Raw genomic sequence first — 17,205 nt, 5'->3', positions numbered from 1 at the left:
ATGGCGAGAAATAATAGATTAGTGAAGAAACAGGAATAGAATTGAGACTGAAATAGAGACTAAAAGAACAACACACAAAATCAATCAGACAAGAATTCTTTGTAAAAGATAGTAAGATTGACAAGTCATTAGCCAATCTGTCAAGAATGAAGAAGAAGAAGCAAACCAAAAAAATGAGGCATGAAAACAGTGTACATCTAACAGAGTCGAATAAAATTCAGAACCCCATTAGAGGATATTTTAAAGACATAAACCTCCAAAAGCTCAAAAAACTAGAAGAGTATTTAAATGCATAAGGTATATCAAAATAAAACCAGGAGATACAAATAATACCAACAAACCCATTACAATGAAATTGGAACTAAAGTTTCTCCTCCCAGGAATGCACAGATTCGCTGCTGCTTGATTCTACAAACATTTATTCATTTAAATTCTATTTTTCTTCATTAAACTTCATTATTAAGAACTTATGGGGAAAATGCAGGAACTTAACCAGGCCAAAGGTCATCTCAATGAGCTTCTCTGCTGTTGGAATAGCCAGTGGAAACTGTGAACTTTTGGATTATCGAATATATCCACGGTCAAATTTATTTTATGTACTGATTGCTTATAATGGGTCTGTTTAAGTTATTGACATTTTTGCAAAGAGGCAAGGAGGTTATAGAAGGCTCCTTTTGCACTGAGAAACTATTTGTTAGCATTTATGTTAAACTCTCATGGCTTTGCTATTTGTTGTATTGGAGTTCCTGGCTTGCCTCCTCCCCACACACACCCTCACATAGTTGGGTGAATTCCATTTCTCTTTCTCTCTTCCCAACCCTGACTACTAGGAAAGCCTCTGAACAGAAAAAGTTGACAAAAAGCCAAGTCCGAGTCCCACATTACTGACATTCCTGAAAAGTGTCCCAACCCAACCTCACCTGAAGTCAGCACCCACCCCAGACCTCCCCACCTCCACTCACAAGCACAGAATGTGGTAGTCACGTCATTTTCCTTTGCTTTCAATCTATGCAAAACTTCCCTGCCATAGTCTGCCTGAGACTTCTATTTTCCATTCTCAATAGAGTGGAGACAAATGGGCTTTTCCTTATACACAATCCATATGTCAGACCTGAAGATGCTGTAACACTCAAGTGTCCTTTATCTGCTCAGCAGGTCCTGTCTCAGAAAGGTAGCCCAGGAGTCTTTATATGAACCCCACAGCACAGCAGAGACAACGCCCTTGTGCCTTCTGCATCCTCCTGTACTTGACTCATCATTTCCCTTCTACCCCATCTTATCTCCTGGCCACTACTCTGCCACCTTGGCACCTGCCTATGGACCTTTGTTCAGTTTTCTCTGCTAGCAGAAAGCAGTTCCTTCCACATTATCATCTAACAAAGCTAAAGGGCCCTTTAAGATCCCACACTGACACCATTCTTTCAGAAACATTGTATCTGTCAGAGTGATGCACCTCCTCCTCTGAATGTTTCTGTTGTTTATTTACTTTAAAAAAACGATAAGGCTGGCTCCTCTTCATTATGAGTTCTGTTTTTGTTTCCTTCTGGGTCTTATGTTCATGGTCTGAGGATAGATTTTTTTTTCCTACTGACCCAAGAGAAGTTCATGAATTGATTTGGGAGTAAGAGTAGTTTGTGAAATGGCAAGAAAATAGCAACAAAACCCAAACCATAACCAGCAAAGGAGCTTGGTGGTTCTATTTTAAGGCCAAAGTTTTCCGGGTTCCTGTAGCTGTCTTGGCATTTCTGACTAATTCTGTTTCTGCTTACTTCCATCCATTCTTTAGGATGATTCTTAATGGTTGTTTCCTATGTAGTAGGCAACACTGGAAGAAATGCTTTTCATATGTGCGGGGCTTCAGTAAGACCAGAATCGATGATGAGTCAGGAAGTCAGTATGTCAAGAGAACTCTTTGTCTCAGAGTTCTTGGACTTGAAGGATTGAAAAAAACACCAGGAGTAACTGGACAGTGTGTGTGCATGTGTGTGTGTGTGTACATATATGTATTTGAACAATGATTTAAAAAATAAAAGAATAGCTATACACACACACATGTATTATCAGCAAGTAGGACTGAGTGTAGTGAACCAAATAGAGGAAAAACGTCACTCAAAAGAAATATTTCTGTGACCACAAAATTACCTTCGAAAGGAGTAGATTTAGCCTCAAACCTAAAAGCCAGGCCACCAAAGCCAACCAACCAAAGCCAACCAAGGAGAGAGAAACTTCCCCACACGGATTGGAATTTTGATTTATGGAAACTACAGTGGTTCTGCACCAGCTTGTACTAGAGAAAATGTTTTTGCTTTTAATGTGCCAACTTTTCCTAGAGTCTCTCCTTTGTTTTCTCTTTCTTGTCCTCTTCCCTGCTGTGTGTGTCTGGCTTTGGTGGTTTGGAGGATGGCGATTGGGCGGGGAGCAGGACTCAGTTCTCTAGTTGAGCCTGGAAGGAGTGGGAGGGGCTCAAAGCAGCGGGTTTCTCACACACCGCCTTCCAGGCAGTCCTCCTTCAGTGCCTGCCAGCCGGACCCCAAGGCAAAGAGCAGCAGTGCACAGCCTGGAGAACCAGGGGAGCGAAGACACCTGCGGCTCGATGCCGCTGGCCTCCCGTGACCACATCAGGGTGGGTTTGCTCAGCTGCTTGCTTTTCTACTGTTTGGGGGCTGGAGAAGGGGATGAGGCATGGCACGGAGTCGTGGGAAGAAGTCCTGTGCGGTAGGGAAGAGACAGAGGAGAATTCTTTGGGTCATGGCAGGGAAAAACAAAGGCGAGAAGTGACTGCAACATGGTTGGAACCGGCTATGGGGGTGTTCCGTGGGTTCCTCCGCGTCATTAGCGCAGGTTGATTGGGATGTGCTCTGGGTGGCCTTGTGTGCCCTGGGTGAACCCGCTCGGGACCGACAGGTGCGACTCCAGCGTCACCTCTCGGTTCATCACCAGCGCCGCCGCCCTTCATCTGTGATCCAGTGCGGCTGTGCTCTGCGGGGTGGCAGCTCCAGGAGGTCGCGAACCGCTTTCCCCCAGGTCTGAAAACCACTTGAGTAAGTGATAGCGGTGCCCTCGCCGGCCAGGACTCCCTGGCAAATGGCCCTCTGCCGAGTCTTAGCTAAATCCTTTCCCACACCCTCCCCGGATCTTGTTCATCCCTGGGAGGCAAGATCACCGTTCCCACGCTGAGGAGAAGCGAGGAAGGGACTCCTGGGAGGGATAACGGTCGGCGAGAGCAGCTCTGGCTGGACTCTGTGGGCCCTCAGTGGGGACTGCGAGGCGTGGGAGACTGTCTCCCACGCCGGGCCGCCAGCCCTGAGCAGCTGGGTGGTCTTCTTCACTCGTGAGCAATGCAGGGACGCCGGGACCTATGGAGTCCAGCTTGTTGCCCCCATGCAGGCTTTCCTCCCCCGAAGATGGACGAGCCGCTCAAAGCCCCAGAGTATGCAAACTGCAAAGTTCCAGCCACTGCTGGGACAGCAGCAAAGTGTGCCTGCACACTGGGTGCGTGAGCCTGACTGCCCCTAAGCTGCTTTTCTCTTGTTATTGACTGTGATACATTGGAAGGCAATGGCCAGGCATCACAACATTTTCCTGGGCCTATCTGAGTGGACAGCCTGTCCCGGGTCCTCAGTGTTATCTCTAAGTGACTTTTGTTTGAGGGGCTGCGTCCCAGTGTGGTCACATGATTCCACGGTATGGGTTTCCTGAGCCTTTCTTTTGCTTTCTGGGAGTTGTTTCTTCGTTTTGTAATTTATGGTTGTCCAGCTCACTCACAGAAGTGATTAGATGCATTTTGGCTTCCAATATATTGCTCGGTTTAAAGGAAGATAGATTGCCTACATTTAAATGTTCATAATGTTTTTTTTAGGATCATCGGTTCCAAAATAATTCTTGTCTATATTCGGACTAGAACCAGGCTTAGTAGGAGCTCTTTCTGTTGCATGCTTTTGGAGACACTTAAAGATAAGCAGTTTTGAGTGTTTGTTCATAATTAAAGGGCAATCTGTCGTTTTTCCTAGACTGGCGATGTTTTCCCCCTTCAGGAAGGATCATGTGAGGTACTCTATTTATGCAAAGGATGATAACAAGAAACTATCCAGAGTTCTAAAGCAACTCTAGGACTTTGCCTTTATCAATTATTTAATGGTCTTGTTCGTGGATTTATTGAGGAGTTTTGTAGTCTCAAAAACTATACCCAAATATTTAAGCTGTTGCATGTTTAGGGGGATGGAACAAACACCACTGCAGGACAGAGACATTTAGAACTCCGCAGCAAAATAACGATTGAAGTTAAGACCCATAAGCCGAATATTTTCTGGTCCCAATCTTAGCTCCTGTACCAAAGTGTGTGGATACAGACTAACAGAAGACTTCAAGGGTAGTGTTACAATAACTAAACATTTCAAATGCTGGTAAGGTGGTGGAGGGTGAGGAATCTGTATACACTACCTGGGGAAATGTAAACTTGGGAAGCTACTGTGGACATCAGGATGGAGGTTCCTCGACATATCTAAAAATAGCAATATCACATGATCGAGCTCTACTCCTCCAGGTATATACAGGAAAGAGTTTGTGTCAGCCCACTGCAGAGATAATTACTAGACTCAGTAGCTAAGATACGGAGCCAGTCTAGTGCCTAGTAACAAGTGAATGGATAAAGATCAGGCGGGATATGTGCATGATGGGTATTTACACATTTGTTCCTCTGTAAAGTGAAATAGAATTATGACATCTTCATGGAAAAGAGCAGCAGTGGATATCCATAACACATAACAGACATTCTCATATGCAGTCTAGAGTTCCATATATATATATATGGAAGAGATATATGTATATATATATATATACATATATATATATATGAATGAAATGACTGTGAGAAGGGAGGGAAGATGGGAAGGAGCCAAAGAGAGGAGGGGTGGAGACAAAGAAGGACAAAGGTAGATCTATAAGATGTGAAAACACAAGGAGAAAACATTTTGGGGAAAGAGAAGACCCACAAGCTAGGGAGGGGAGCGGGCAACTCTGAACAATGTATAGAATACATATACATGAACATGAAAAGAACACAATGAAATCCCCTGCCTTGTATACTGAATAAACCAATAAAAGTAAAAATTCACATGAAATAGACTCATAAATACAGTACTAAATGTACCACTTAGCAAGCTTCGCTCTGTGACACTTACTTAATAGAAATGTATAGTGCATTGATGGGTAGATTTTGTTTCTACTTGCACAGTAAGATCTTCCCAGTTTATGACAGAAAATAAAAATACAGTTTTATCACTGAAATATAAAGTAGTTTGGCTCGTTAAGGTGTCTCGTAATGCACGGCATGGTAACAGCCTCATAAAGAGCCCATTGTATACATTCAGGTAAAATACATGATTATCTTCTGCTGTCTGAGCATGAGGAAAGAAATATGGAATTATGATTTATATCCAGCAATGAGAAACAATTCACAGTACTTAATGCTGGTGTCTCATAACTATGGCTTATTAGGAAATCTTGTTTTGCGACATTGTGAAAAGTTGTTTTATTGTGTAGACTTCACTACAAGCTTAAGCGATGACACTAAATTATGATGTTATGAGTAATAGATCAGTAGAATATTTAGAAGAATAAAATTTCAATAATTTGTCATAGTTATGTTTAGACTTGAGAAACTTCTTTTATTGAACAATTGAAACCATGCAACACTTGATTGTGTCAGTGTTTCAGAAACCATGAAAGAAACATACAATCTCTTATTTACATTTGCTAGCAGTAGCTAGTGTGTGTCTGGGGGAGGGGAGAATATTGATTTTTGTCTACAAGTTAGTTTAATATAGCATGATATGTTCTCCCAAGTCTCTAGTGAGTCTTTAAGAAATAAACACCAAATTAGCTTTAAGAATGAGTCTCTCCTTAAGTGACAGGAAATAGAAAGGTAGAGTAATATTTGGACAAAACAAGCCAAAATCCGTTATTGATGGGGGGAGGGGGAATTATAGTAAATGATGTTTTAGAATTACTTTCAGTGTCAGATGCACAGGGAAATTGTTTTCCTTTGCTTTGGGAGTATATCCAACCTTCATGGAACTATTTTTATGCCACTGGATTAGAGCTATTTACCAGACAGACTTTCCTCAGGCATCCCATGTGCAATGTTTCTGCACATTTTAGAAGGGATTATCTGTCATTCGAGTCATCCAGAGTGACAGCGATTGTTCTTTCCAGGCTATATAGTTCTAGCCTCTGTTGAATGTCTGGGTGGCAGTTTCTCTAGCCGTCACCCTCTTGCCATGCCACGGGAGATTTTTAGCAACCTTGAGTTCTTTTGCTGAACCTATATTTTGGAATCATTCAATTTTGTGGAGGTTAGGCTGTTTCTTATCCATCCTGTATCCTACCTGATTCCTCCTTTCCTTTACAATCTCTGTTTTCACTTATCTATTTTGTGAGTGTGTGCAAGTCCATAGGCATGTGCACGTATGGGGATGTTCATAGCATGGTATACGTGTGGAAGCCAGAGAATAACTTCCAAGTACCTGGTCATCTCCTACTATGTGAGTCTAGGGATCAAACTCACAACCTCAGCTGTTGTGTCAAGAACCTTTGCCCACTGAGTCATCACATGATCTTTCTTATTCTTTTATCTTTCTTCAAATATTTTGGAAATACTTTGACACACACACCCACCCACACCCACACACACATATTTTTTCTCTGCTGTGTCTAGGTCAGCAGGCTTGCACTTCCTCTAACCTGTGCATGTGCTTCCTAAGCTTCCTTGCCTGGCATGCTTTCTACCTAGTATTAATCTTTTGTTAAAGCAGACCTTTATTTTTATAAAATGGAAGCTAGCTCTGACTCACTTACCAACTACCCCTACAGAGTAAGGATTAGCAAGAAGTCAACAAGAGATGATGGTTGAGAGGCGGGTAGGTACACCCCCCACTTTCTCCTTTTTTTGATGGTTTCCTATTTTCACCAACCCATAATAGACTACAATTTCAACTTTTCTCGACTCCCAAATCTTTACCCAAAGACCCAACAGACTCTGCCGACTTCCTTGAAATGTCTGTTTTAAAGCCTTCCTCGCTGTGGATGAAGCTAGAGGAGTAATTCAGCTACCTCTATTGCTTGAGCACTAACTGAACTCCTTTGCACTTAGATCAAGGGATACTAAATGGGTATCATTGTTTTTCTTTCTTCTTTTTTTTTTTTTTAGATGTTGACAAGGCTGTGAAGTTAGATTTTCTTCTTGAATTATTATGTACCCATTATCTATATACAGTACGCATTCTAGATTTTTTATCAATTTTCTTAGTCTATTCAGATAACCCTTAGTCTTTATTCTTAGCAAGTGATCATATTTTCTAATTTCAGTTAGAAATATTGAGCTAAACTGGGAAAGGAGATATTGTATGACATGTAAATAAAGAAAATATCTAATAAAATAAAAAAACATTAAAAAAAGAAATATTGAGCTCACTTTTGACAAATTATTGTAAAGCTCCTTTGAGTTGGTCTTTCTTTGATAGTACAGTTTTGAACATAAAGACTTTTCTTGCACCAAATGACATATTACTTAGTTTTTAGCATTTGCTTTTGACTTTTGAGTAAAATTCTTTTACATGTAATAGACCTTGTAATTTCTGAGATAATAATAAGTGATTTTATTCATATTGATGGGGGAGGCTCTTGACTATAGAGAAATTTCTCCTTTGAATGGACTTTTGGCTTCACAGAAAGTGTAGTTCTCACAGCTGAGCACACTCACATGTGAAGAGTGTGGTAATGCTGTCAGGTGCACTGGTTCATTGACACTGGATGCTGTAATTTTAAAGTCCATGTATCTGTCTCCATTTCTCTTTCCTTTCCTTTCTTCTTTCTTCTTTTTCCTTTGTTCTTCTCTCTTTCATTTTTCACTTCACATTCTTTCACATTCTTAGAATAGTACTGATTTCCACATCTCTTTTGCATATTCTTTTACAACTGCATTACTTTCCCCCAAGTTTATGTCTGTCTGCCTGATTTAAACTCACTATGGCCTTAAACTTTCAATGTTCCTGTTTTGAAATATCTAGGGCTTGTATTAGAGGTGGGTTGCTAGTATATCTGGTTTAATTTAAGAATTAAAACACATACTTAGCCACTTAGCACAATTATATTTAACTTTATTCTTAGCCCATAATCATATTTCCTAATTTCAGTTAGAAAGATTGAGATCACTTTTGACAAACTATTATAAGGCTTCTTCAAATGTGTTTTTCTTTGATAGGTCAAAAGAAATGTCAGAGTCTCTTTGTATCCCAATTTGATAATATAGATTAAACATTTCTCTCCATAGAGGCATTAGCAAACTTTATCAGTATATAGTTTATCCAACTAACAATAGAATTAGGAGTAGAAAGGGTCATTAACATGGTCTCATACTTCTTTCTGTTTCAGGGTCATCAGTGAATTGATCCTCTTACAAGGGAGTCTTTCAGGTTACTTGTTACTTTTTTTTCTTAGATTTTTTATTCTTTGAATACCCCAGGAGTTTATGAGGATGGACAGACCTGATCATATTCCTGGCTGGAATCTGTTTCCACTATTGGCAGAATTGATAATAAGTGACTTCATCAATAACCAAAAGTAGTAACACCGGGTTCAATAATAATGGCCTGTTAACAGCATGCCACATTTCACTGATTAAATAGCATGTTTTTAGGAATCGTTTTGGAATCATGCCTGGTGTTAATGTTGAGCTCTCTGGGTCAGAGTCAGTGGAGCACTCCCTATTTTGAATGTGGAGGCACTGGCTGGATTCTTTGTTCTCTATGACTTTGTATTTGTTTTCTCCCTGTTTTCCTTCCTCCCTTCTCCCCTCTCCTATACTGAGAAACGATCTTCCATTACAGTGAGTTATATTAGAACTAGTAAACTAGAGCTCATGATCCCCCTGCCTCAGCTTCCGGAGTGTTATGACCACAATTGCCCCACCCAAATACACCACTAATGTGTTTTTAAAAATACATTGACAATTTCAGTATCAATGTATCAAATATATGGACAATTTCATTATCTTCGCCACAAATCCTGTAGGTACTCTGTAGTGTAATTTTTTACTTTTCGTTGGACTTAAACTCACTTAGAAGGTTTTATCACATTGTAAAACCCAAATAATGTATTTCTTATTCTAGCTTTTGTCTCAATATTAACACCAGTGACACTGAGTCTAGAGTCACACAGACTGTCTGAGGAAGCGACACCATTTGACCTTCTTAGTCTCCTTGAAGACAGAACACTTTCCACATCTAATAAAAACGCCATCATTACTGCTTTATCTAGCCATCAGTAAGAGGAATCAAAAGACAGTTTTGGTTATTGTAAGTTTCATATGCTTCGGTTTGTTTCATGCTTTGTAATTTATGGTGCCCTGCTTAGCGGACCAGCCGCTCTTTTGTTCTTTGCTCAATAAAGTTTATTACAGATTATACTTGTCACTGTGGAGACACAACCACATTGATGACACAGCCCTTGATTGGAAGGAATTTAAAGTCTGCACATGGCAGCTAGCAAAAGCAAGAAATAGTCTCCAAATTATACATGTCAGCCTTAACGAGCAGCTTGATGTGTGTGTGGCAGTTTTAATGGGTTCTAAAGAACTGAGAAGGGAGACAGCTCCGCAGTGGAAAAACTGAGGAACGAGTTCCAAGGACAAACCAGGACAAGGCCAGGGGATTGTGTTCCACAGGACCCACAGGGCTTTTATTTTAGAGTGCTGGGGAGTGTGTGCCAGGCAGAGGACGAGGCAAGAGACACTACAGGGAGCAGGCAAGTGGGCATGATCAAAGTATCAGGCAGGGGGAGTAGTGCATGCAATTTGCAAATCACAGCTCATCTTCTTTTGAGACAAGGTCTTACTCTGACTGACCTAGCCCTAACTCATGCCTCAGTCCTTAGAATAGCTACAACTGTGTACCACTGCCCGATGGAACCCCTTCTATAGGAGAGAGCATTTCTGCTTACTCTGCCCTGGTGTTTATGCATCTTCTTCTTCTTCTTGGTCTAATATTGGAAGAGCCACACTGTCTTCTGCTTTACAGATTCAGCTTTCCTGTTATCCAGTTCTGAATTGAATGTCTTCTTACACATTTTCACAACACCCTGTACTTTCCCTGTGTGTTCTCTTACTATATTATAATTGTATTTGGAATTGTCTTTTCCTCATTAGGATGATTTGGGTAGGAGATGTTAGCCTAAATCCCCATTTTGAGGGCAGACACTTAGGAGAAGTGCTGAATGTCTCATAAGCACACAGTAAAATGTGTGGGGCAATTTGGCCTGCTTGGAGCCATGAGATTATCTTAGAGTACGTTTGTGCAAGGCACTCAAGATAAGAAGGGATTAGATCACTAGAACAGGATGCTAGGCAGAGCATTTGCTTCATTAGGTAATGTTAAACTGTACTATGTTTTTAAAAGTTGGGAGATAGGTGTTAAGGTATACATATCAGTTTTGACTACACATTCTTAAATCATTTCTAGTCTTCACAGTTCCAAATTTATTTTGGGAATTAATCATAATCTTGTCTGGTGTTTTTACATTCTGTTTCAGTCCTCTTACCACACTGTAAAAGATGGTCATAGACTGCAAAGCTTTCAGTCATGAAGGACTCCAAGGATCCCTAAGTACAGATACCATCATGCTAGGACTAAGTGGAGGGGAGGCGAACATTCAAGCCTTGCCTTATGTTGTGTGTCTTCATAAGAGTAAAAAAAAAAGTTTGACTTGAATTCTGCATGATTGTATTAAGGATGTTTATTTTTCTAGTCTAAATACACACACACACACACACACACACACAAACACAGACACAGACACAGAAATTGGCTTAGTCTCAGTTGTCAGTCATCAAAATGCAGCTTCAGAAAAGCTTTCTTAGAAGCAGTTAAATATATATAAGAAGTAGTCTTCTTACCTTTGGTTTTGATTTCTGTAGTTCTGATTTTGGAAAATACTAAATAGAAGATTCAAGAAATAAACAATCCTTAAGTTTTCTATAACTTCTATGGCAATGTATCATTATAGATTTTATTATAACATAATATTTTCTATCTCTTGCTCTATTCAATTTAGAAATTGGATGTTATCATATATATATATATATTGATAGTAAAAATAACAGCATACATAGTTTTGGTCTGAGAGTATTTATGATTTCAAGAATCTAAGTAATCTCTTAAAATGTTTCCCTATCAATCAATGGGATTATAGGATTGAGTTCATATAGCACTGAACAAGGAATTCCAATATTTCATTGGCAGAGGTAATGTATGAAGCTGTGCATTTGTTATCATGAAGCTTCATAAAAGTATCTGGTTGTGTAAAGTATTCAGAAGGTGGGACACATGGTAGGGAAGGAGATTTGGATAGATGCAATAAGGTGATCATCACCAGAGATGACAAAATTTACCTCTTCCAAAAGGATGTCTTTTTTGTTCTGTGCTCATTGGAGACAGAGTATCACTAAGTTGCCCAGGCTAGCCTCAAATTCACTCTGTAGCCCAAGCTGGCTTGAGCTCAAGCCTCTGCTTCTCATGTGCTAGGACATTCCACTATCACTAACTTAAAACAAGGTCTTTTTACACTGGATTGGCTGTATATGTTTGTAAATGTGATTGACATAGAGCAGGATTCTTTAAGACATTTTAAAATGTCTTGAGAGATCTGCTGTCTCTAATTATAGCTGGCATTCCTCCTTGCCCACTTGGATGCCAAGTAGTAATTGAATGTGGCACAGCATCTATTTCTGATTCTTTTTCTAGTGAATGGCTTTAGAGTAATTCTTCTGCCCTAGATGTGCTGCCTTGTGTTAAACATTCTGTAGTGTTTGAGAGACAGTGGTGGTCTTTCCTGATCGAGTTTGCATCTTACTTGGAAAGCAAATCAGCCGAACCAAAGCCTCTGGATCTTCTTTACCCCATCCTCCTCCATCAAAAGGCTGTGGGTTTCATTTGACTTCAACCTCTTACTGCCTTCAGCTCACTTACAGACATGGCCAAGAACAAACCTCTATATGGGGGTACTCCCCTTCACCCAGTTTCTGTCCCCTGGTCCTGCCCTTAACTGTAAGTTCCTTTGGATTGATGTTGTCTTTTTGAATGTGCCTCTAGTCTTCACAGGAAAACTTTTATCCAGCGCTACTTTGCTTGCCTTGGAGCAATTGCTGGCCAACTTCAATCAAGAGCATTACATGTGGGCAAAGACTGTTAAAATTAAAGGAAAGTTAACGAACAAAAATAAATGAATGATCCAGCATGTGGGCATAGTTAAGGAAGGCAGGCCCAGATATGGTGTGCTGGGGAACAATACAATGCATGCATAGTAGGAAGGTAGTCAAAAAAGTAGCTTCATTTTTTACTAGCTTCATAGTAGCTAGTTGCCTAGCAATTGTCTTCATTATTGGTAATGGCTAGGACATTTTTTTCTCATCAGCAGATTGAAGGTTTGATTATCTAAAACCAGAATAAGGCAGATTAGGTACTTCTATGATATCATGGAAGGTGTTTTATGTCATAGTAGAAATTATTGGCTGTTGCTTCCCAGTCAAGTTTTACACAGTAAATTTTATATGGTTATAGTTGCATGAACTCTTTTTTGATCAATGACACTTGGTTCAGGGAACACAAATCTCATCAATTTTTTGTTGTATGCCATGCATGTAACACCATTTTAAGTGAGATTCAAGTCTACCTGCTCAGAAGTTCAAGCTGGTAACCTCATGGCAGCACTGATGCCCCTGGTGGCTGGCCTTGCTCTTCCTCTTTCTTCAAACCAGCTTCCTCAACTGTGGGTTTTAGTCACATTGCTCTTTCTTACTACGTCTCTGCATTTGGCCCACTTTGAAGATTTTATCCTGGAAAACCCTTTCTTGATATCTGCACTCCCCTACTTGCATTACACAAGCATATAAGCTCTGCTTATGTATGCTTTCTGAAAGAGATCTCCAATGTGACACGAAAGTGTTGATGCAAGCTTCTGATGTCACCCTCGCAACCTGTCATGACACACCTTGAACTGAATCTGTATGGCCATAGTATCCACATGCAACCTTTATCTTAAGGGTGTGGTCAACGGTTTTGTTCTAAATTTCTAAAGCTCAGTTCCCCAGAATGTAACAATGGCTGACTGACAGTATTGGTGAGATCTGTAGATGGCTGAACAAGTGGATAATAAATGAAAGAATGTGTGATTGGCAGGGTTGTTGGGTCCTGAAGAATGGGTGGTGTGATGAAGTCTCCAGCTTTGAGGAAATGTCTGCTATAAAGTGGAAAGAACCACCATGTGTGAAAATGATGCAGTCAGACACACTGAGTTACTGTGGCACTTATCTCACAGGATAGCATCACCCACAAGGTTAGTGAAATATAAACTTAGAACATATAATGTCTAAATAGATCATAAGTATAAATTTGGTAAAAGAATCTACAATCATGTTATAGTATTATTTGAAATAAAATGCAAAAATATAAAAGACTTTATTACTGAACAAATGAAGATTGTTTTCTTAGAAATATATGAAAAATAAGCCATTATTCTGATACATATATGAAAAGAGTATTCTAGTGTGTGCTATCATACATTGTAGTTGTGTACATTTTTGGTATGACACTCAGATTAAGATATGCCAATTTCCAAAAGCCACTGTGCAGCGTGGGTCATGATGATCTCAGTAGCCTAAACTGCCAAGCTCTCTGAACCATCCCATTCGCCTGACATCATGTAGCTCTGTCATGTAACATGCTAGGTCATTGGCAACTGTAAATGTATTGGAAATTATAGATTTTCATAGCAACGTGATCCATTACTCAGTACCAAGGAGTTACATTGATGATGTTATTGCTGTCTCCTAGGAATTTAAAGTGTTATGAAGCCATCAGCCATAGCAGAGTGATGTGCTAGAGCTGTAGATTAAGGGCACTCTCAGTTTCTTCTTTCTAAGTCAAAAATACAACCTTCATTAATAAGAAATAGATAGATAGATTTCCTTTAAATCTATATAAATATTAAGCATGAAGATACTGTTTTAAGTGAAAAACTTAAATTTGGAAATGTTGAAATGATCTGAAAATTCCCCGAAACAATAATATATAGCTGGCTCTTGTTTTTACATGTAAGTACAAGAAAATCCAGGATTACAAAATATTCATGTTAATAATGGATATTAATAAGCATTAGTTAATGACTATTAAGAGATTAAAGAATGTAAAACCATAACCAAACAGAGCAGAACTACTGTTATAGTTTGCATATTTTACATAAAAACAGTTTTACAGTTTACCCTCTCCTATACATGGTGGCATTCATTCACAATAATGATTTTGGAATCTGTTGATTTGGACATGTGTGTACGTCCTCTGAGGATGAACTGCACTAATCTCTAATGCATACAGTAGACTGAACTTAGAAAATTTAACACAGCCGTAAATGCTCTTAGAATGATTGTGTCACTGTATGTCATAGTGTCTGGAAAGCCTTCCCTGTACTCAGAGAAAATGTCGCTGCAGAAGGCGTTTAAGTTCAGTGTATCTCGAGGAAACTAGTTGAGACCAGTGCTGCATGTGTTCATCATGAGAGACTCAAGTCTGCAGAGCCCACTTACAGGCCGGCACTTTTCTGCTGCCTTGATCGGAAGCAGGGGGTTGCTGTGAGGAGCAGGGGGCAGGAAGTAGCCTGCTACCCTGTGATCAGGGGGTCACATATTTGTTTGAGTGCCTGAGTTCTGGGATCTGTTATTGCTGTAAATAGCTTCCTAATACAAAACATATGTACAGTAAACTGTGCATATGGCTAGATATACCTGTGAAGTCATGGCTAAAGTCAAGATCACAGACCCTTCCAACACCTTGACAGTTTTCTTGGGTCATTTCTCCGCTCATCCTTCCCATAGCCTCTGTCTCAGGCAGCCAGAATTCTGCCTTATGATTTGGCAGATGTGTTTTAGTTATCATGTTTTATATGAAAAACAACTTTACAGTTTGTCTTCTCATATGCCAATGGTCACATTAATGATTTTAAAATTCGTTTATTTAGTCTCTTGTGTGATATTACCATTCATGTGTGGCTTCACAGTGTTTCACTTATGCATTTATCTGTGATGGACATCAGAAGTACTTTCAATTTTTTCCTTCTTACAAAGAAAGCTGGAGGACTGGAGAGATGGCTTAGCCAAAAACACGAATAAAAGCTGGTATGAACATTTACATATAACTCTATATTTGAATAGATGTTCATATTTCTCTTGAATAAACATGAGAAATTGAAAAGCATACATCATGTTGTAGGGAATATTTAAATTTTTATGAAAATGCCAAACTTATGTTCTTGTACCACTTGCCTAGCAGCAGCATATAGGTAGATTAGTTATTCCACATTGTAAAAAAATTGGTAATATTTTCAAACTGCATCTAGATTTGGTGGTCCAGGTGTATGATCCCAGCTGAAGAGGAGGCTGAGCCAAGAGGTCACCAGCTCAAGGCCTGCCTGGGTTACCAAGTGACTTCAAGGCCAGCATCAATAACTTAGTGAGACTCAAACTAAAAATAAGTAAAAAGAGAACAAGATATGGCTGTGGTAGATCATTTATGAGGTCCTGAGTTTGATCACCATTTACACAGCGCGCACACACACACACACACACACACACACACACACACACACACATTCATGAATTTTAGGCAGCTTAGTGTATTTTTCCTGGTTTATAATATTCTACATGTAAGAGAGTTGTTTACTGGCTATTTGAGGCTCTTCTGAGTGAAATGTAAATTAGGTGCTTGCCCATTTTTAATGTGAATCGTCAGTTTTCTTACTGACCTGTAATGCTTTGTATATTCAAGAGTCACCTCTTGCTGATGGATGTGTTGCTCCTGTCTGGCTGCCTGTCTATCCTTTTGGTAGCTTTGTGCCGTATTCCAGAGAACAATAGTGTTTGCCTCGTTCACGGCCGCAAAGTATTTCTTTTATGTTTTCTTCAAGTAGTTTCATGTTTTAAACAATTACATTTAAGTTTCTGGTGCATTATATTAATTTTTTGTTAGTATAAAGTATACTTTATACTAGTTTCAGTTTCAGTGTTATTTATTCTAGTTTCAGTGTTATTTATTACGAAAATGTCACTTATTGTAATGCCTGGAAACTTTGATTAACATTATAATTATAACGCTTTTGTGACATCTGCCTGTATATTTGTCTGATGCATTTGACCTTTACGTAATCCCCTTCAAACCCAAATCAAACACATTCTTTTGTATCCCCACTTCTACTCTTCTCCCTTCTCTTCCATCCCCATTTCCTTTTTCTCCTTTTCTTTTTCCTTTTTCTTTATTTCTTACTCTCCTGTTCTCTCAAGTGGCGTCTTGCTGTACCTCCCAGGCTGATCTCAGTCTCCCTGGCCCAGCAGTACTGTGACAGCTGTAACTGTACTGACAGGCATGTACAACTGTAACAGACTCCTAACTCTCTAGAGTATTCCAGCTTTATTTTAAGTTTTTTTAAAGGTATTAGCAAATATAGACAGCTTAGTAGGAGCTAGATGTGTGCTTAAGAGAATAAGGGTGAGCAGTTGAGCTTTGAGTAAACAGACATGCAATAGTCATTTGAATTTTCAATTATATGTGAGTCTTAATGTTTTGAGTTTCATCCAAATATTGATTTAGCTAGTCTGTGTTTTTCATCCAGTGTTAGTATCAGTTTGGCAGTTTCTATTAAAGAGCTGTCTGGGATTTTGACAAGAATCATCATTAATCTAAAGAGAAATTTAAGAAAAATTGGCCTCTTAACAATATTTTAAAAAGATATCAACAATATTAAAAAAAGATCTCCAGTTCTTGATGCTTTCTCTAATATTTTTCATCGATATTTGTAGGCATTGTGGCGTTGACCTTTCTAACTTTTGGTTAGACTTAATGTGAAATATTTGTATGCATTGAATTGATAGATAGTGTTTCAAAATAGACATTTTCCAGTGTTTACTCTTAATATTAAAGTTGTAGTATACTTCCTTACCAGCCAGCCATGCAGACCTGAACTCTCACTCCATTTTCTTCTTGATCTCACGTTTGCTTCATAAATCATTTCAGAATTTTTCCGTGATTATTTCTCCATGGACATAACATCCAGACATTTTGTGTTGTGTTTCTTCTTAACACATAAAATCCAGACATTTTGTGTTGT

The 17,205-nt window shown here is 39.3% G+C and overlaps 1 protein-coding gene across 2 annotated transcripts in view; it reads left to right on the top strand.

Moving 5' to 3' along the window:
* Positions 1 to 2,413: 2,413 nt before the first annotated feature.
* The window catches only part of Gucy1a1 (guanylate cyclase 1 soluble subunit alpha 1), a 54,590-nt gene continuing 39,798 nt past the window's right edge, over positions 2,414 to 17,205 (top strand). Inside the window, exon 1 of one of the 2 annotated variants that reach the window (XM_031374169.1) lies at positions 2,414 to 2,623. The gene's annotated coding sequence lies outside the window, so the exon portion shown is untranslated. Of the gene's footprint in view, positions 2,624 to 13,280; positions 13,387 to 17,205 lie in introns of those variants that run through there. The other variant, XM_031374170.1, reaches the window with a different exon arrangement.

Source organism: Mastomys coucha, unplaced genomic scaffold (assembly GCF_008632895.1).
Source record: "Mastomys coucha isolate ucsf_1 unplaced genomic scaffold, UCSF_Mcou_1 pScaffold16, whole genome shotgun sequence".
NCBI lineage: Eukaryota > Metazoa > Chordata > Mammalia > Rodentia > Muridae > Mastomys > Mastomys coucha.
Note: the sequence above shows the minus strand (reverse complement) of the source record. Positions and strands in the feature narration are given on the sequence as shown.